Raw genomic sequence first — 22,240 nt, 5'->3', positions numbered from 1 at the left:
ATAAGCCAGGCAGTGCCATAATTCATGTGGAGTGACTGCTCATCTCACACCCAAGCGCGTCACATGGGAGGACCGGGGAACTCAGCTGCATAACAAAGAACTATACATATGTAAGTGGGGGAACAGTCCCGCTCTTGTGGGGAACTTTCCTGGCTTCTGCACTACCCCGGAGAAGTGGGCTAGCGAAAGGATCTGAGTCCTCGCTCCCACTTCCCAGTGGCCTCCCTGCCCTTGAGGACTCCCCTTCCACTCTCCTGTCTGGCAGAGTCCTCGTAACCCCAACAAGGCTGGACCCAGGATTCCTGGGGGGCTCGACCCCCAACCCTGCTGTGGTCACCTAGGACAGGGGCTAGGGTGTCCCCACTCTGAGGTACTCTCTCTGCACTGGGCACTTCTCTGACCCACTGAGTCATTACATACAAGTTAAAGCAAATGCAAGTTATTTAATCAACAATTAATTTTAAAAAGAATAAGGAATAATGGGAAAGGTTCAAGGAAACACATCAACCCGCTCTGTGGCAGGGAACCTCACAAACAGTGTCTCTGGAATGTCCGGGCAGTTCACAGTCTGTTCCTTGTAAGTCCCAGGCCTCCTGCTCAGGCCCTGGCTGTGCTGCAGGGATGCTGTGGGTTGGACACTTGCTCTGGTGGTGGCCACACGCTCTCAGGCTCTAAGTGGTAGGACCCTTCTTCCCAGTGTCACCCCCGCCCTGTCGGGGTTACGATCCAAGCCTGGCCCGCAGAGCCTCTTGGCTGAGGCGTCTCCCTGTGCTGGGCCCGCTGCCCAGGGTCCCCCTCGGTTTCCCCAGCTGCTCACCGCACCCAGCTCCGGGCTGCTCCAGCCCCAGCTCCACCACTCTGTCTCTGCACTGCTGTGCTGCTGCTCTGCCTCCAGCTCCCTGGGCTGCTTCTCTGGCCCCTCTGGCTCTGGTTGCTGCAGCTCTGCTCCCAGGACAGGTCTGCTCTGCAGGCTGCTTCTGTGACTCTGCTCCCAGCACGGACCTGCTTCCTGGGCTGCTTTTCTGGCCCCTCTGCCTCTGGTTGCTACAGCTCTGCTCCCAGGGCAAGTCTGCTCTCTCTGGGCTGTGCCTCTGGCTTTTGGGCTGCAGCTCTGCTCCCAGGACAGGGTCTGCTCTCTCTGGGCTGCTTTTCTGGTCCCTCTGGATCTGGCCCAGCTCTGCGTCCCAGCTTAGCTTTGGCCCCTGCTTTCTCCTTAGCTCGGCCCCACTCTGTCTGACCCAGGCAAATCCAGCTCACACGGAAGACGGGACCTCCCTGGACTCCTGACTCCCTGATTAGCCTGCCCACCCTGTCATTCAGGCTGACCTGGAGCATTGGCCTCTCCCCATTGTGCCTGGGGACTATCAGTCTTAGGGTCCTGATTTCCCATAGACCCTTCCCCTTTTAGTACTGGGAGCTAGCCAACCAAAACACCCCCACTGACTGTTAGTAAGGGGGCAACAGTCCCCTTACACATACAATATGATGGGGGCTAATTTAGCTACAACTAATCAGGAGAAAGATCTTGGAGTCATCATGGATAGTTCTCTGCAGTGTGCAGCGGTAGTCAAAAAAGCAAACGGGATGTTAGGAATAATTTAAAAAGGGAGAGAGAATAAGACGGAGAATGTCTTATTGCCCTTATATAAATCCATGGTATGCTCACATCTTGAATACTGCGTACAGATGTGGTCCCCTCATCTCAAAAAAGATATACTGGCATTAGAAAAGGTTCAGAAAAGGGCAACTAAAATGATTAGGGGTTTGGAATGGGTCCCATATGAGGAGAGATTAAAGAGGCTAGGACTTTTCAGCTTGGAAAAGAGGAGACTAAGGGCAGATATGATAGATGTATATAAAATCATGAGTGGTGTGGAGAAAGTGAATAAGGAAAAGTTATTTACTTGTTCCCATAATATAAGAAGTAGGAGTCACCAAATGAAATTAATGGGTAGCAGGTTTAAAACAAATAAAAAGAAGTTCTTCTTCACTCAGCTCACAGTCAACCTGTGGAACTCCTTGCCTGAGGAGGATGTGAAGGCTGGGACTATAACAGGGTTTAAAAGAGAACTGAATAAATTCGTGGAAGCTAAGCCCATTAATGGCTATTAGCCAGGATGGGTAAGAAATGGTGTCCCTAGCCTCTGTTTGTCAGAGGGTGGAGATGGATGGCAGAAGAGAGATCATTAGATCATTACCTGTTAGGTTCACTCCCTCCGGGGCACCTGGCATTGGCCACTGTCGGCAGACAGGATACTGGGCTGGATGGACCTTTGGTCTGACCCAGTACGGCCATTCTTATGTTCTTAAGCCTGATATTGATATCACTTTTGTTCAAGGAGTGCTAGGGATGGCAGAGAGACTCCCTTACCGTACACAGAGTCCTCTGACAATATACAGACCCTCTCCCTCTCTCCCTCCTTCTCCCACCATAGTGTTGGAAGAGACAGAGAAAAAACAAAGGACAACTCCAAGGCCAGCAGGAAACACACTCCCATATAAGCATCTTTGTCTCTTGTGCAAGGGGATGGATAGAGAATAGGTGGCTGATTTCCCTCTCACACCAGTTTCATCCCCGCGTAATTATCGAACGTCTGTGACGCTACTCCTGATTTACACCAGAATCAGGCCTTCTGTGTAGCAGGACCACGCCCGTAAAGAAAAGCCTGAAATCAGCCACCACATGAACCAGCAAAGCAGCTTTTGAATGCTGTAACCTTCATCATTGGCTCTTTAGCCGTATCCTAGTACTAAGATTGCCGACTTTCTCATTGCTGAAAACTGGACCCTGAGGCCCCACCTCTTCCCTGAGGCCCTGCCCCTGCTCCGCCTCTTCCACAAGGGCCTGCCCCACACTTTCACCAGTCTCACCCTCCTCCACGGCTCTCCTCCCTTCCCATTCCAGCTGGGCTCCCTCTGCCCCGGAGCTGGGACTGGAGCTGCAGCCTGACTCAGAGCCTGCCTGCTGGTAGGAAGCAGCCCCGGCTGGGTGGGGGGTGGCACCGGGCCGGCGCCTCCCCCCTGCCTGCAGTAACTGGACTTTTGGTGTCCAGTCAGTACATCTGAACAGACACTGCCAGGTCCCCTTTTCAACCAGAAAGTCTGGTAGAAAACCAGGCACCTGACAACCCCACTTAGGACAGAGATGGCCTGCTGCTCGTTTTTATTGGTCTCGCTCTGTAAGCAAGGTGCAGGGAGGCTGGGATGCAGCCGATCCTAGGTGGAAGCCACAGACGTAAGAGAGCTGTGGCTCTGCAGGACAGTCCCATCAGCCCGGGACTGCAGGGAAGTTGTAGGTTTTGACGGTGGAGTTGGGGAATGTGGGGTCATGGCTATCCCAGTAGCTAGCTGGTCAGGAGTCGATGCTGCTTGCATCGTGGTGAGTAACGTGGTGAGTCTCTGTCGGAGGCTGCTACACAGCACAGCTCTTGAAGGAGCCATGGTGCCAGGTGAGAGGGCAGGCGGCTGCACTGAGGGAAAGGCCACCATGAAGATACTTCTGCTTCCAGCACTTTGGGGCTTCCCTATTTGGCACCGTGCTGTCTCATGGACCCTGCACCTATCTACAAGAAATGAGCTAGAGCGAGACATGGAGCTAGGCTGAGCTAAGGGCTCTCTGAGTCAGACACCGAAGCAAGTTTCATCCATGGTGTTGATGTAATTGTTAACAGTCGTCCACAGAAATCTGACACTTCCTGCTTCCACATTCCCTCCACAACCCTACGAACTGGGGAGGTCCCACACTCTGCCCCTCCACCATCCCCCATATGCTCTCACACCTGAGGGGAGGGTTGTCTGAAAATGCCCTAAGGTGCAACTCTTGGGATCTCTGCCCAAAGTGGGGATAACTCAGCCTCTGATAAATAACCAACTAAGGGCTTTATAACCGTCATTAAAACACAAAGGTATCTGGGATCTAAAAGAGCAGTCAAGAGGCAAATATATTTGTACATACTTGCAGGCAAATACATTCTGCTGTTTTTAAGTCAGTGCACGCATAACACAGATTCATGCCAGATATTTTTTGTGCTCCAATAACTGAATAGTGGTTTCAGAGTCATGCCTTGCAAGGGTATTAAAGGCACACGGACCTTGAGGCAGTTTGATATAAAAGATTGTTAACGTTGCTTTTATGTTTTCTTTTCAAAAGAGGGTGGACAAAAGCAAACCAAATTTCTAACAGAAGCCCCTGCCCACACTTACACAGTCATAAGATTGAAAAAAAATACTCCAAAAAGGAAGAAGATATCCAGGTCTAGAAACCTGAAAGTCACCCATTGGTTGTAGAGAAGTGGACACCTCTACACTCCCCGCTACATTGGCACATAATCCTATTTGCAAAACCAATGCGATGATAAAGTTTCACCAAAACACTTGTAGTTGACTTATCCTATAGTGGAGCCTCACTAAGGGCCTGATCCAGTGCCCACTGAAGTCAATGAGTGTCTTTTCACTGACGGCAATCGGCTTTGTATCAGGCCCTACTCTTGGGCTGAAATAGTTTTGATAGGTCAACAAATTTGGATCAATTGATCTGGCTTCTGAGAAGGGCTGAGCAGTACGAGCCAGGGTATATTCTGCCGAGGTATTTGCTAATGCCATCAGGAAATGGCTGCAAAACGTTGATAGAAAATTTACTGAATGCTGCACAACTGTTAGCCTCAGTTAAAAGTTTTGTCATGGAAGTTCGAAATGACTATAGCTCGGTGGAAGCAGAGGCTCTCACATTAACAGAAAATCTAGGTTCCTCTGATATATCTGATGAGAAGCGTAAAAAAAGCAGGAAGTTATTTTTCGATGGAACTAGAGACAATGCAATCAATTTAAAAGGGAAAGAGAAGATCATCGTTGAGACCATCAATGTTGTTTGTGACACAATAATAATGGAATTGCAGAGTAAAGGTGAATCTCTAAAGAAAACTGTTGATTTATTTTGTGTGTTTTTTTGACAGAAGCATGGACGAAAATGCTAAAAGCCACTGCAGTAAGAAATTAAGTGAATTCTACCTAGAGGGCATAGACAAATCTTTTTGAAGATGAAGTGAAACATTTCATTCATTTTATCGAAAATGATGGGGTCTGTGCTTCAAGATCACCAGTTAATTGTATAGACTTGTACGTGACGGTTTGCAGGCAACCTTTCCAAACGCAGAAAATATTTTTAACAATACCTGTCACAAAGGCTTCTGGTGAACGTTCTTTTTCTGTATTGAAACAAGTTAAAAATTATTTGCGAAATACAATGAGTCAGGAACATTTGACAGGTTTGGCAATATTGACAATTGAAAGTGCCTCTTTACAAAATATTACTTATGATGACTTAATTGATGGTTTTGTAAAGAAAAATGTAGAAAAAAAGCTAGCTGAATAATTTTTTTTTTTCAAAATGAATAAGTTTCTTCAAAGGAAGTTAACTTTTATTTTTCCATGCATGCATCATCTATACTTTTTATTTTATTTTATTTTATTTTTTTTTTACACATTTTTCACGTTAGCACAATGCAAATAAAAGCTTTCATCTAGACCAGAAGTTCTCAAACTGTGGTCCGAGAACTCCATTCAGGTGGACCGAGGAAAGGTTATTAAGATTTTTTTTTTAATAAAACACTCTTATCCAAAGCACTTTACAGTAGTTAGCTAATGGTACAAACAACATTTGGAAAGATCATTAAGTGGTCCACCGAGACCCTCAGCAATTTTGAAGTGGTCTGTGAAAAAAAAAAAGTTAGACTACAGAAACAATAAAGGTATGTCACTTTATTTTCATTTACTTCCTATGACTTCCTTTGACAGAGGAGGAAGAGGAGGAAGAAAAAAAGAATGAAAAACGAGCGGGAGATCAGAGAGAATGTTCTTTTTCTTGGCTGGGCCTCGAGGGGGGGCCCCCAAAAATGAAGCTGCGCACAGGGCCCCACTAACTCTAAATCCACCACGGCCAGTCTGTACATTTAATCACTAGCAAGATGCCTAGATCTCATGCGCAGGCTTTTAGTTTTACATTTTGAACGAAAAGAATTAATAAATAAAATAAAATTCTATCCAGTTCACCGCTCAAGACAAACAAACCGTTGGCTCTTCTTTGCCCCACTCCTGTTCAGCAAGATTAATAGCAGGATGCCATCCTGCCGGTCTCCTGTTGCTAACCCTTGGTTGTGTGATTACGAAATACACTGCTTCACATTTACTGATGTATTATGAAGTATTATAAATAGTTACAACTAAATGTAAAGTGTCAACATAAATGAAGGGTGCATATTTTGTGATGAATCATCCTTGGTTTCTTTCTTGTGTTTGTTTACTTGATAGTATCCAAAATGCAGTCTTTCCCATTGGAACTTCCAATCTGGCAAGGTAGTCCTGGATTTTACTTTGATGCAGGTTATTTTATTAAAGCAGCCGAGTTCCAAGTGTGGGACTAAATGCTGGTGTCAGAGAAGGCATTTTTATATTGTGCTTCAACGTCATTTGCGGGATTTACTGGTCTTGACAGCTTTCAGAATGAGCTGAGATGGCCACAGAACAGAACCAGTGTGCCTCAACCTCTCTGACATGATCCAGTCACTCTAGGGAAGCTCTTTGTAGGTTTTTTTTCCATTCCTGCTGGAGAATAAGCTGAACCTTAATCAATGAGGCATGAAATTGAGACCACGCATAAGGCACGCTGGGAAAGGACAAGTTTATCTAAACTTACCTAGCCAGACAAGTCTCACAGCAGTTCTGCATGTGTTGAAGTATCACAAGTGGCATTCAATATTTGTTAGTTTCATCCATTGGAGTACTAGGGCACGGTCTGCCCCTGCCTTCTTGCACCACAAAACCTGCTCAGACTGCACTGGTCAATTACCCACTCTGTGCTGGTTAGTTCAGATCCCTCCACCAACACCTTTACAGGTCTGTGCAGCCACACAACGTACAATATCCCTCTTACCCTCTTCTGGGGGCCCAAGAGGAGAAAAGGTCTCCCTTGCAGGAAATCACTTAGAAAGGCACAGGAAGGAAGTTCAAGCGGGAGGAGCTGAGCCCAGATTCCAACAGTTCTCAGCTCACAGACTAATTGGCTCTTTAGATAACTAACTTCAGTTACCCCAATCAGCCTTCTCCAGGGAACTCATGGGTGTCAACGCGATCTGAATGCAGGCTCACCTGTTTGCTCCCTGCACTCTGCCACAATTGGATTTAAAATTTCAAATCTGATTTGAAAACAAATCCCCTAAAATAAAAGTGTGATACTGTGTGGTGGATTCTAAGATGATCGAATTTAACTTTAAAAAGATACCTCATTGGTCGTATAAAATGCAGTCGTGTCACCTGGGGTCTAATTCCTCTCTCCCCTGTGGAGTCCCAGTGCTTTTCCGAGGCTTTTTGGCATTAACAAGCCGGGCAAAAACAGCTGAATTTGCATCTCTGTTCATCTTTGTACAGGCAATTATGGTGGCAATTTGATCAGGAAGATCAAAAAGAATAACCTGATCAGAAATCTGATCTTTTATTTCCATTAACACATATAGCACCTCAAGCGCAGAACCCTTCTTGGAGGCCATTAAGCAGCGGAAGTCAGGTTTTGCATGAAGTAGCTCATCTTTAGGGGTGCGTACTATGCAGCCATTAAACTCTGCCCTTGAATATTTTACCTATTCTCAAAGCTAAGGGCATGTTATTGATCAGGCATCCAAGGGCCTGAGCAATATTAATTGGATTTCCTCCTCTGTGCAGAGATCAGACAAAGGGCAACATTTTAAATGGTTAAGATTCAAGTTGAAGGAATCCAAGAATACACACGCAGCTTCCTCTTGGGCTGTAATGCAGCAAAGCACTAAAGCATGTGCTTAAGTTGATTTAAAGTTAAGTATGTGCTTAAGTGCTTTGCTGGATCAGGGCCATAGAGGGGAAGAATGTATATGCTGCTCGAGCAGCTCAGAGCCCAGATTGCACTAACCACAAGCCACTGGTTTCAGCCTTAAGCAAAAAGTTGTAGACCAGGAAACAGGGAGCTAAGTGCTTGTTGGTGGAGCAGCAGGGAAGGAGATCATCAGATCAGACAGAGGATCATAGTTAGCAGAGTGGCTAAAATCCCCAGCAGCCTCAGCCTGTATTCTAGACCCTCAGAAAATAAAAGAAGGGGTGAAAGATAATCAAACCAACATAAGGTGGCGTGAGCCGTAGTATGAACATCAAAAGTAAAAGGGCTTCTTGCATTCTGAGATCGACAAATAAAAGCACAGTGGACTCTTGAGGGCACATCTTCTCCTTTGTTGCAGGGTGAGTCTAGACACCACTGACAGGGGCAGCCCTAGCATGGATTCACGCATTCAATTGCACCCACAGAAACCATGAAACCAAGGGTGCAAAACCAGACAAACATACACTTCTCTCTCTCTCACTCTCTCTCTCTCTCTCTGAATTCCGGTTGTCTAGGGTCTGGGACAGCTGTAGCTACCCGATTCAATGGGTGTTCTATATTAAGCTGCTGAAGGGGCACCAACCACCCTCAGCAGCACCCTCCACCCCAACACTGAAACCTTATTTCCAGCCCAGTGCACAGGGGAGGCCCCAGAGTAGGAGGGGGGTTGAAGAACAAGCCCACCCATGGCACTCACCCCACAGGAGTAGCTTCTGTCCTGTGGGGCTGGGCCCAGCTCCGCACTCCATGCATTGCAACCTGGTGCCCAGGATAGCAACACCAGTCAGGTTTTATGGAGGGGCGGCTGGGCCAAACCCGAGTGGCGCAGTAATCCTGCACACCAGGTCGCAGCCCCACTCGCACAGATTTGGCCTGGCCACTCCTCCATCAAACTGAATGGTGATGCAATCCTGTGTGCCAGATCAAAACCCCCACAGAGTGGGGAGCTGATCCCAGCCCCACAGGACAGGAGCTGCTGCTGCTGGGTGAGTGTGGGGCAAGCAGCCACACGCCGCCACCATCCCACAGGACCCCCTCACTGAGTCAGGATTAGGATTGCAGTGCTGGGGTGGAGGTTGCTGCTGAGGGTGATCAGTGCCACCTCAACACTTTCTTATTGTGCACCCACTGCACTGAGGGGCTACATCCAACCCCGACTGCAGAGAGAGAGCGTCTCTTTTTATATTACCTTTTAAATTTATTAACAGGGCAATTTGTTCCTGTCAAAGATAATCTGCTTCCGCACCAGCCCCTTGGCTGACTTTCTCTAAGCATTCCTCTTAGGCTCCCCTCAGGGATTCCCCCTGGCGTTCTCCAACAGGTTGTGTACTGTTGTGCGCTTCCTTAAGGACATTTTTCTAGTTTAACAAACAAGTTGTTAACAATACACACTTAGGGCAAAGTCCTTGCCCTGTTGAAGTCAACAGCAAAATTCCCATTGACTTTAATAGGGTCAGGATCTCCAGCATAGATTTTTAAAACCATTATGATAATCTAGTCTGACCTCATGCATAGCACAAGCTACAGAATTTCAACCAGTAATTCCTGCATCTAGTCCACCTCTTATAAACAAAGTCTGGAACATTCATCGCGGTTTATAAAGCCCTTTGGAACCCTCCTCCAAGAAAAGGTTTCAGATAAACGCGTATTTTTTAAAAATCCCCTTTAAATTAAAAAAAAAAATACAAGCTAAGAGCAGATATCAGTTGAGGCCCAGGAATTCTAGGTTAAAGTTAATAATCCCACCAGGGCTTCTTCCCTCTGCCACCCATTTTACGACACTGAATTACAAGAATACCCTCAATTCAATCTGAATTTTCCTGCTCCTTAAAAATGTAGTAACCCTAGTGTGGTTGAGGTTTTTGGTTTGGGGGGAGGGTTGGTATTAAGAAACTGTAAATTTTGTTCACTTTGAGCCAATGTAAATTTCATTCATTATTTTATTTCTCCAAGCATGGAGGGAATTACAGCACCAGGCTCCCTCCAAGTGTGTAGATTGTGCTTCCTCAGCAGACCAGCTCTCTCCACTGATTGTTGCTGATTAGTACAAAGAGCTGGGAGGAGAATAAAAAAAGAGCTAAAGGGAAGAATGGAAGGCCAAGTCAGGCATTTGCAGTTGTGAAACACACCAGATGTTCAAAGAATGGTGGCATAAACCCTCTAATGCAAATCATGCTGGTAATCTAGATTTAGCATGATTATCAGAGGCAATTGCAAATGAAGGCAAAGAAATAAAATCATTTGCTAAATCCATACCACCTAATGAGGGGGCAGCCGCTTAGAAGAGTTTCTACAGCTGGTTCCTTCCGGAAGAAGCAACAATCATTCCACTGAAAAACTGCACATTAAAACAAGCGACCCTAAAACATACGTTATGATTTAAGCTATTTAATGTATCAAAATTAAAGATAGTTTGTGGAGTCATGACCACGTGAAGTATATGAACCCTCTTACAAAGAAACAGTAAAGATTCATCCAACATATAGAGCACATCTGAATACAGAGGCAGAGGCATCATGTGAAACAAATGCTATTGTTCTTAAAAAAAAATATGGGAGAGAGTTAATTGCTTCATAATGAAGAGGGTATTGAAGTATGAAAACAATCTGCAGTTCTGGTAATGGTTCTATGTCCACATGATGAGATTTGATTACATTCTTTTTATCACTAAATTAAATCCCCACTATTGCCTGTCTGCTTGCATTAGATCTCTTTAAATCTTAATAGACTCCAGCTCCATTCTGGAAGTGTTGGCGGCAGATCACTCAAAATGACCATTCATGTTGGTGGAGGGGGTGCATGGGGGGCTGGAATCAAGTACAATAAAAAGCTTGACAGTGTAAGAAAAAAGGGATTGTGTCAGGGACTGGAGCTGGAATACAGGGTGCAGAGAACAATTTTTCAGTTACAAACAAGGATGATTAAAAGGAGCTTAGTTTTAGAATGGGAAGCATCTTGTAAATAAATATTATGAGCGGTCATAGCAATCATTAAAGTCAGTGGTAAAACACGCATTGGACTATTACTGAATTATACTGCAACTGGTGTTCTGTTGTCCTAGACACTGTAAGAGTGCTTATTAAGAGAGAGACCACACCCCAAAGAGCTTACACTCTAAATAGACAAGACTGGCAAAGGAAACATTATTATTCCCAGTTTACCCTGAGAGATTAAGTGATCTGACGAAGATTACACAGGGAGCCTGTAACAAGATTTGAACCCAGATCTCTGCAATCCTAGCCAGAGGAACAGGATGGAGAGCCTTAGTTATTCAACAGAAAAAGACAGTAACTATGGAAAGGCTTACCACAGATGCCAGAAAAGTCACATTTAAAAGTAGTGACGAATGAACATCTGAAGGTTCAGAATCTGGGTTCAGTTAAACCAAGCGTTTCAAAGTTAAGCTGAGGTAGATCAGAATTATCTGAAGTTCTTGATCTTGCAAAGCAACCTATCCACATACCATACAAGCTCTATATTGTCTTCTTTCCAGAAGTATAACCTTAAAATGGAGCACCACGATGAACTCTAACATGGATTATTTCCAAAGCACAGAGAACACCCTATAGGCCTGACTCAAGCCCTCTGAAGTCAATGTAAAGAAACCCATCGATGTCAAGGGGCTTTGCCTCAGGCCCTGTAGGCAGAACTTTGCAGTACACATGTTCTGCTAGCCCAGAGATCTGATTGTGACAATTCTCTATTGTTATCTGTTCTAGAATATATTTTAAATGTATGCAGGGAGCATCTTCTGATACATTACAAATACATTCCACTTGTGAATTTTCCACCTGGGATATTATAGACTTATCCCCAGCCAAATTTCTTTTTGATATGAAATAATGATATTGAGTTAATCTAGCACAAAGCAGCATCTTTTAAACAATAATGTCTGTGATATGACACTTTTAGCTTTTCAGGAAAATATTAGTCAGATCCCATGTTCCCCATTTAGAAAAAGAAAAGGACTTGGTAAACAAATGAAACAAATGAAAATTGTTATAAAGTGGTAGGTATTTTAGGGTTCAGTCCTGCCAGATGCTGAGCTCTCTGGCCCAGGTTTGTTTTTGTTTGTTGTGTGTGTTTGTTTGGTGACAAATTTTGAAAATCTCAAAATATTTTTCTATTTTCAGATGGAAAATTATTTCTTTTAATCAATATTTCTCATCACAGATTTTTTATCAAAAACTTTTGCCCTCAGTTTTTTCTCCTCTTTCCTGCTTTCTTCCTACCTTTTGCCACTGAAAAAGGTGGGAAAAAAGGCAAAATACAAAAATGAAAAAAAAATCAGTTTGTGGTTTTGTAAAAAAAAAAAAAAAAAAAAAAACCAGCAACCCACCCCCCCAAAACCCCCAAATGTCTACAAAATGAACAACGTTCACTAACATTTCCAGTTTCAAAAAAGGCTGTTGTTTTATTTAAAATGTTCCTTTGAAATTTTTTGACCACTTCTAGTGCCTAACTTTAAGCACATGAGTGGGACTAAGCACATTAGGCTTAGATACCTGGCTGAATTGGGGTCAGAGTACTCAGCCCACTCTGCTACTAATTATTATGGGGAGCAGGGGAGATCAGATCACTGCCTTCTGCAATAAAAACCATGAGAGGGAGCTCAGGGGAAAATCTCTGGTTGGATCCCCTTGTGTATTTCCCCAATCAGGAAGGCAGAGTTTGTTCCTCTCTATGGGAAAGGCAATGGGATCACCTTTAAACCTAGTTAATCTCCGAGGATCCATGTAGAAGCCCCCGGCTGTTCCCATTCCTAATAGCTCCCTGTCTGCATAGCTCCATTTGTAATGTATGTCTTCAGCACCTTCACAATCAGCCAGAATAAGGTATGATCACATCTAAAATAGGATGGAGAACTGATCAGCGGCCCTGCTGTGTTTTTATAATCTTTGCTATTTCAGTGCTGGGTCCTTTAGAAATGATCTATTAGATACATTGCACAAATAATATAATAAAACATTCTATGAAGACTATTCTGAAGAAGAGCTCTGTGAAGCTTGAAAGCTTTTCTTTTTCACCAATAGTTTGTCCAGTAAACAATATTATCTCACTCACCTTTTCTCTCTCTCAAAATAGTCTAGCCCTTTCTTAATACAGTTTACCCATCTCCTTGCTTACTGAAACACTGCTGTGCTTATTGAACTGACCCCATGGAAATCACAACTAATTTGGAACTCATCACTACACAAAAATAGCTTACAGGATGTGCCATTACCTTGCCCTTCTTTACATATTAATTTCATCTGCCACCATCTTGCACATTCCTGAGTTTTATTAGGTCCTGAAGCTCTTTGCACAATGTCCCTAGTGTTGATTCAGCTTGACCATTCCACGGGCATTGAAATACTAACCCAAAGTTTACTTAAAGATCTTAAAGTAAATAAACCCCAGTCGCTTTATTTATTCACCAGAGCAAATGGTATGTTGTCTCATATTTCCCTAAAATAAATGTACTTTGGGTTATAGAATTGGATTAAATATTGCCTGCCCGCAATTTGACCTATGGTTGCCTGCTGTGGGCAGTGAATGACAGCAATGCAACCATCAATAATGCTTCAAGATTGTCATTTTATCTCCCATAACAGGTAGAGCCCAACAGCAAAATATATTCTCGTTGTAGAGATGGCACTGGCCTTAGAGACCTCAATCACTGAAAAATTCAGCTAAACCTAATGGAAAATGACCGGTCTGCCAAAACATGAGCCAATGTCTGTGTAAACCCCATGTAACATAATGTTTTGTTTCTTCAGCCCTGACTTGCCTTGATAAGCTGCTAGGAGAGTCCAAATAGTGAAAGGTATAGTCTAGGGTTCTCAAATGATTAAAAGTAGTAATTGCAATTAATCACTAGATTAAAAAATTTGTTGCAATTAATTGCAGTTTTAATCACACCATTAAACAATAATAGAATTCCAATTTAAACATATTATAAATGTTTTTGAATGTTTTTCCACATTTTCAAATATATTGATTTCAATTACAACACAACATGTATAATGCTCACTTTATATTATTATTTTTATTACAGATATTTGCACTGTAAAAAGATAAACAAAAGAAACAGTATTTTTCAATTCAACTGACTGTAGTGCAATCTCTTTATCATGAAAGCACAACTTACAAATGTAGGTTTTTTGGGGGTTTTTTTACGCAACTGCACTCAAAAACAAAACCATGTAAAACATTAGAGCCCACAAGTCAAAGCATGAAGGGGTGTACAAATGTTTAGCATATCTGGCACGTAAATACCATGCAATGCCAGCTACAACAGTGTCATGCAAATGCCAGTTCTGACTTTCAGGTGATATTGTAAATAAGAAACGGGCAGCATTATCGCCCATAAACATAAACAAACTTGTTTGTCTTAGCAATTGGCTGAACAAGAAGTAGGACTGAGTGGCCTTGTATGAGGTGAATTGAACAATACTATTTCTTGGGTTTTTTTTTTTTTTTTTTACAGTGCAAATATTTGTAATAAATAATATAAAGTGAGCACTGAACACTTTGTATTCTGTGTTGTAATTGAAATCAATATATTAGAAAATGTAGTAAAACATCTAAAATAATTATACATTTAAATTAGTATTCTACTATTGTTTAACAGTGCAATTAAAATTGCGATTAATCACAACTATTTCTTAAATCTAGTTAATTTGCTTTGCGTTAATTACATGCATTAACTGCGATTGACTGCCCTAGTATAGTCTTTAACTTTTAACTTCAAATCAGCTGTATAGTATACTTATCACCTTGCTAACTGCACATCTCATCTCCACCCTTTCACAAGGCAATATGGAAACCAGCAGGATCAAAGACCCAGCACCAGACTTCAGATAAATGGTACCCCAAAGAGAAAGCTAGCTGTCAGATCTAATGGGCCTTTTTTCTCTAGACTCAGTGACAGCCAAGGCATTTATAAGTCCCACCGTTTGATTGGGGAAATCAGCTGCCTGGACTAACCTGGTACACTGTATCAGAACCTATCTAATTGTCCCACCAGTTTCTGCAGAATTTAAGCTTTCATTTAACAAACATTATGGTTGGGGGAAAAAAACAAAAAAAAGCTTCTGAATGAATGGGATGCAGTAGCATCAGCTCCTGGTGTCTGCCTGAAGCCACAGCTCAGGAAGAGTTGTGAACTGCACAAATCATTTCAGAAGCATGTTGTCCCTGAAACCCAATGATGCCACTTTAAATGCCAACACTGGTAAATATTTCACTACTTACCATTTTCAGCAGACATATCTACCAGTTTTTAAAGAGCTTGAGTAGAGCACCACCACGCACTCTTGCGGGTAACTAGCCCTCAGACTTGTTGTTGATGCAATGTGAATAGTCAAATAAAAAGTCCTCTTACTTGTGCTTAGAGACAACCCTGAGAAGCATCATCCATAGCATATACCTAAATTTTTAGCTTATTTTTTAGAACACCAAACTTAATTTCAGGCAAACAGCCTAGTTTTTGAAACTCCAGCTGCTCAAAGGATCTGCATAACTCATTCATAATGTCACCACCTGGGCATAATGCACCCATCACAACTCATGCTGATAAAACCTTTATACAACGCCTAGCTAGGAAGTCTGTAACTACCCCTTAAACGCCTTCTGAGCTACATAAAGTCATTAAACACTGACAAGCAAAAGAACTTCCAAAGAGTATCCTCCATTGTTGGAGGAACCTGATGGGACCCATTGTGAGCAAGAGTAACATCATTTAATGAATATTCATTACATTAACATTCTTCCCCGCAGCCTTCATTCTCACCAGCAGCGAGTGCCGCAGTAAAAGATGTACGCAGAATAGCTTTAAATGGCTTTTAATGTTCTCAGGGCTCCTGGTGTCTCATTTGGTTCAGGCAGCTTGGATTCTCTTAAAAATGGAGCGCGCCGTAAAGTGGTGGCATAAGCTTCACAATTCTTTACATCCAGCGTAAATACATTCCAGAAATAAAAGCCAGGGGACATATTTGAGTGGAATGTAGATAACGCTGAGATTGAAACGAGCGATCATCCTTGAAATGGGGGACAGCAGGGCCCCCGATGTTGCAACCAGCACATCCCTTGTGCAATGGGATGCTCAGGGAGGAATTCTAGCTCTCCCCAATCACTCCTTGGGTTTCTGCAGTTCATCCAATGGTCCCAGTGCAGGGCCGTGCAGACATGGCACAATCCAGCCTTGTGAATTTTAAAATAAGGTGTCTCCAAGCTACTAAAACGATCCTCAATTACCCTACCCTTTTTACTTCATCAAGTAAAGAAAAGCTACTTCCTCAATTCAAGCTAAAAAGTAATTTTGGGGTAAGAAAAGAAAGTACAGGCTGTGTTATGTGCACACACCCCCTCCACTAGGGAGCTATTACTAGCTTATGAAAGGAGACGAAAGTTAGAAAGCTATATAGGGCATATAGATTTAGTTTAATCTGACATTGTTTCAAGACCTTCTTAGTACTTGTCCACTTGTTCCTGCTGTTTGGGCCAATTTAGCTTTACTGTGGGTATGTTATTGATACCCATTCTAACAACCAACCATGTCTGAGCATTTTGCTGGAATAAATAAACAAACATTAAAAAAGAGTCCTAGTTTGGATCAAATGCTGATTCATGTACTCTGGCTCCAAGGAAGATGTTTTGTTTTGATTCTCAAAATGGCTTCATTTTTAATTTTTTTTAAAAGCCTGCTAAACCAGTTACTGATTGGATAATGCTTTGGGCTCAAGATGCATTTAAGTGCACTAGGCACCGTGGAAAGGAAAATAATGGATACATTTTTAATACTAATGTATTGTGAAGCATTTAAATATGCACTCAGGTTCACCCATCTGGTGCAGGGCATGAACTGAATGTGCAAGGGGAAAGGTGACATTATAGGAAAGCTAAATCAGGACCCATCACTACATTAAAGATAATGATTTCTGAAAGAAGGTTTGTCTCATAAAAAAACCCACTAATAATTTATCTGAGCTGAAGGCTTCAGTGCCAGGTATAAGCATAATTTATTCTCATTCATAATGTTTTGTTTCCTACCCGCTGAAATGTTTGGAGGAACTACAGATGCCAAGGATAACTATAGGAAAATAGCTCTATGAGGCAAGCTAAGGTAGAATAAAGCTGATTGATAGAGAGGTGAAAAAAGGTCACCCGATAAATTCTAAAGAGCCTCTTGACCTTTTGTGACCACAATTTTGTCAGGTGGACTTCCTGATTTGTCCCAAGGCTTGAAGCTCCGATAGTTTAATGTCTTGGCAGGGGCAGTTATTAATATTGGTAGTAGTAGTACTATAGTAACGCCTAAATACTTCCGGCATTCACGGTGCCTATTGCGTGAGGCACCGTGCAGGCATACAGGAAGAGACACTCCCCACCCGAGGAGTTCACAATTTAAATAGAAAAAGGAGTGGTGACAATTATCCCTGTTTATGGGCAGGAAGAGAGGCACAGAAAGATTAAACAAGCCACCAGGGATTGCCCAGTATGTCTGCGAAGGAGTCAGGCATTATTGAAGCCTTTTCTCCTGAATCCCAGCCCAGAACCTAAGCCACAAGACCTGAATGTTCAATTTGCACCAGCTGAGCCGCATACCAGAATGTGGCAATAGCGTGCCATCAACCTGTCAGGGTCAGCGTGCCAGGAGAAAATACACTGGTTGCACAAGAGTCATTTGCCCTCAGACAAGCTTCTCCCAGGGCCAGATTCTGCTGCCCTTACTCAAACTCCTCCTCACTGCTTTCAGTGGAACTATTCATGGAGTAACATGCTAGTCAGCCTCTAAGGACGGTATGCTCGGGCCCATAACTAGGAGGTCCTTTTAAATACTCTTAAGGACAACTGTGACAACGCAAGTTACCACTGGAAACGGGGACAGCTAAGAAATAAAACCCTGGAAGGGTTAATTCAAAGAGATTAAAAAGCCTTCCTGAGATATACATAAAGTCTCCAAGGGAAGAGGAAACCCAGCTGCAAGGGACAAGCTGTAGAGCTAACATCTTCCATTTGCTCTAAAGAACAGAGACTAAGAGGGCATTCTTACCTTAGGGCAGTGTTTTCTGATAGTTTTCTCTGGAAGCAGGAGAAGCCACAGCATCTGCTTGACTCCATCTTAGATACCTGAAAGGAAGGGGTGTGGTAAGTGGTGCTATTTATACTTTTACACAGCATCACCTGGAGCTAGAATGCAGTACTGCAAGGAAAACAGCCTTAGACCTTCCCAGTGAAGAGTGGAAATCTGTCAAAATATTAGTTAGCTTGATTTGTTCTGATTTTATTTCTTTGTCCTTGAATGCTTTGTTATTGGTGGCCTCTTCTTCCAATCCAGAGCAAGTAAGGTGGAATGTTTTTGGTTTTTTACTTTTTTTCTTTTTTAAAAACACACAAACACAAACACACACAAAATGGAGAAGGAGGGGAATAACACTGAGGTGGGGGAAAATGACTGGATGGAACCAAGAGGGGGTGGAACTAAGGAACTATAAAACTGCTCTCCAGGGCAGAGCAACTCAGTATTTAATTAAGCTTGTATTGAACCACAAGGATATTTGCCTGATGCTGTCTGGCCTATAGAAGTAGATTTTATGTAGTTGAGATGATTTCCCATGATTATTGTTAGTGGAATTTTGTGAGTCAAATTAATGGATTCCCTGGGGGATCCTGTATCAAAGCAGTGTATTTTTGATATTTACAATGGACTCAGTTTCTTTCTGCCCTCTCTCTCTCTCTCTCCCCTGATTCTGTGAGTCTGTGACCCATCTCTCTCATACTGTGATTTTGCTATAATAATTAAACTAACTTCTGCTCTTGAAGTAGACTGCTGGGAGTAATGTGACAGCACAGGGATCAGTGAGGGAAAAACAGCTAATGTGTAAAGGACGGAGAGAGAGAGAGAGAATTTAACCCAGATAAACTGTCTGAGGCACTGTAGGATGAGGAGTGCTGGAGTTATTCTTGTAGAAGGAGTAGGCTTCCATGCACTGCTCTCACTATCTCATACGTGGATGAACTGAGCAGAATTCCCTGCTGTCCCTGGAAAACAGACAGGCAGATTTTGATCACATCTGCAGTCACTCTAGTGGACTGGAGCTTCTCATCTGCCCAATTGACCATGGTGTTCAAGTGGTGTTAAACCAATGATGCAGTGAACTGTTTCTTTCGGATAATGGTGCAAAATCAAGTCTCTGTGATTGTCAAATCTGCTTTTAACACCAGGCCTACGATGTGGCGGACTGACGCTCTACCCCACTGCCTGGATGGATTGTTGTTAATCAGCAAGTTACTTTAGCGTTATGTTGTATCTCCAGACATAGCCTTCAGCAAGGAGCGATGTGTAACTTGCACTGCCTCAAGAGAAGCTCTAGTCAGCACTGTGATGCTGAGGTGCCCCCTCTGAGACACATCGTCTCCCATCATTCCCTTGTACTCCATCAGATGTAACTACCGCAGCCCTTGAAAGAGTGCCATTTATTTTTCCTTGTTTACGTCTGGCTGGCCAAGCTAGCCAAAGGTTCCCCCATTCCTCACCCTTCTATGGCTTCCTACCTGCCCAGCTGCTTGCAATGAGACTGGGTTAGGTGCCAGACCTCAACCCAAGATCTTAATGAGACAAGCAAATGGAAACAGGTGGTAAAGAAATCTTACCCTCCTGTTTGGGTAAAACAAGGGCCAAACTTAACCCTGGTGGCATAATATTTACCACGTTGCTAATTCTCTATTTTGGTGCCTCTCTTCATTTCCAGAGACTTCAGATACACAGAAGAGTTAGTTGCAGTTGGTAGCACCAATAGAATATGAACGGCTTGCAAAAAAAGAGAAAAAGGGGGAGTGGGGGAATAGTAGGGACGCATCTGGTTCTGTAATGGCATTTCCATTCAGTTGTTGAACAGACTACATCCTAAGATTAGTTCTGTCACTATTTGGAACACACAGCCTCTATGCTATTGATTTTTAAGATGATGAGCTAATTTGTGCAGTCCGTTGCCATTTATGATGTATTAGCTGAAGCCATTATCAGCTATTCCGTGATGTTTGGAAATCCATAGTCTATAGAAACAAGCTGTCATAAAAAAAAAAACAAACAAACAAGAAAGCTGGATCGGCCTTTGTTGTGCTGGCCTTTGTTAGTTACTATTAAAGAGTGAGTTTTCCTGTGAACTCACCTAACAAGTGGCTTTTACTCAACTGCACATTTAAATACATTCTCAGACTTAAACACGTCTATGAAGTAAAGATTAATCTTTGACAAAATAATATTGAGCATTTTTCAGCTGTAAATTTCACTTAAAGCACTTGCTTTACAAAGATTATAAATCTCCTTCCCCTCTCTCCCCCCATTTTACAGGTGGGGAAACTGAGGCACGGGACCCCCAAGGTCACCCAGGAGCGCAACCAGGAAAAGAACCTATATCTTCTGAGTCCCAGTACAATGCTCTATCCACTGGGCCACACTACCTCTCAATAGGCCACAAAATCCTGGAAATGCACACTTTAGATAAGTTTTTCAGTTATGACCTATTTCACACTGAGTAGTTCAAATTCAGACCCTTAGAATGTCAACTCTTTGGGGTAGTGACTGTGTCTTTTGTACCCATCTGGTGCACAGTATACTTCTGAATCCTCAATAGCAAAGGTAGTATGCCTGTGGATATTGAACGTCCAGTTAGGAAAATTCAGTTAAACATATTCACTAAAGAATGTGCTGACCCATACTTAGACGGGAAAGTGAAAATGAAATCAATCCGTGGCACTCCAAAAAGCAAAGACAATCAGCCACCTTCTGTGCCTCCGCACCACTGAAAGAGGTTGCAGAGGTCCACCTCCTCGTCCGGATGTTGCAAAGGCTTCTGATGTTGCTTAATTTTCTGCACTGTGGGTTAGTCCTTTTGAAATCAATTGGACTCCATGCAGTGTGTAAAGTTAAACACATTCATAAGTCTTTGCAAAGTGAGGTTGTATAGTGGAAATTGCATCATCACAACTCTGCATCACCACACACAGATGCAGTGCCATGACACAAATATCACAATGCAGTGTCGGGACATTACCCTGGCACCCTCCCCAAATGTAGCTGCTGTAGCTTTTTGACCAGGGTGAGCTCAATGCTGTTCACTGTGACTGCCTGCCCTGCACGTGACAGGACGTTTGAACAGCCCACGAACACATCCTGCCGAAGAGTCATTTTGGTCTGTGCGCTCCCAGTGACCAGAGCCAGCAATATGGAGAAGGCACCTTTTGAAGAACTTCTCTTGCTTGTGCTTTCACTCCTGTGTCAGAAAACAGGCAGAGCTTCCGTAAGACACTAGTGGACATTTCAGCAGCATCTTCTGACCCACGAAAGGCACTTGACAGAACCTATGATGGAGCAGGAAGAGGAGGACGACACAGACATGGCAGATTCAAACTGGCTGATGCTGCTCATGACATGGGGTATAGCTGCTGATGCCTGCTACATAGGAGCAGGACCACAAGTGCGGACTGGGGGGATGAGCAGCAATGGTCCAGAACTTTCTCATGAAGAAAGCTACATTTCTGAAGCTTTCCCTTGCTTCCATGTTTGCCGTGCACTTGGCAGTCACGGAGAGGGGTGGAGGTATTTATGGGGAAGGGGCCATTATGGAGGACCTCAAGGGGCAATGTTGTCCAGCCCAGTCGTTCATAAAGCCCGATTCCATGGACCAACCAACCAGGGAATTTTCCAAGCTGTTTCTGGACTGCATCGCATGGTACCACACAGGGCCGTCCTAGCCATTTTGGTGCCCTATGCAGCCTGCCCGCGGGGCGTGTGCATGTTTGTGTATGGCCATAGGCCTCCGTGGGGGAGGGTGGGGAGGCAGGAGCAGGCTTGGGGGGCAGTGGAGAACTGCTCCCCAGCATGAGCCGGCAGAGTGGAGCGGGTTGGGGCCAGGAAGCCAGGTTGCTCCACTTCCTGCCACCCGGTGAGTGCAGGGCCGGCCCGACCCCGCACTCACGGGGCAGCAGGAAGTGGAGTAACCCAGCCCCAGCCCTCTCTGCTCCCCTGGCTCCCAGCCTTGGGACTTGGGGGGCAGGGCGGAACCGCCCCCCAGCACTCACCAGCGGCGTGGCTGGGAGCCGGCGGCGCTAACCGGGCTGGGGCCGGGTCACTGCACTTACTGCCACCTGGTGAGTGCGGGGCGGGCCTGACCCCTGCTGCAGTCCTCAGGGGAAGGGGTGGAGTGGGGCGTGGCTGGGGCAAAGCAGGGGAGAGAAGAGGTGGGGCGGAGCGGGGGCAAGGCTTTGGGGAAGGGGTGGAGTGGGGCTGGGGCAGAGCATGTGTGGGAAGAGCGGGGCTGGGGCAGAGGCAGAGCAGAGGCTGGAGCAGCACGC

General features: G+C 44.0%; 1 protein-coding gene across 2 annotated transcripts in view; it reads right to left on the bottom strand.

The window, feature by feature from the left end:
* The window catches only part of GALNT9 (polypeptide N-acetylgalactosaminyltransferase 9), a 325,496-nt gene extending 307,468 nt beyond the window's left edge, over positions 1–18,028 (bottom strand). For both annotated transcript variants that reach the window (XM_043529609.1, XM_043529608.1), the window contains exon 1: positions 17,937–18,028. The gene's annotated coding sequence lies outside the window, so the exon portion shown is untranslated. The remainder of the gene's footprint in view (positions 1–17,936) is intronic.
* Between the last annotated feature and the right edge of the window lie 4,212 nt (positions 18,029–22,240).

The sequence above is a fragment of the Chelonia mydas genome, chromosome 15 (assembly GCF_015237465.2).
Source record: "Chelonia mydas isolate rCheMyd1 chromosome 15, rCheMyd1.pri.v2, whole genome shotgun sequence".
NCBI classification, from domain to species: domain Eukaryota; kingdom Metazoa; phylum Chordata; order Testudines; family Cheloniidae; genus Chelonia; species Chelonia mydas.
This window is presented reverse-complemented; position numbering and strand designations above follow the sequence as displayed.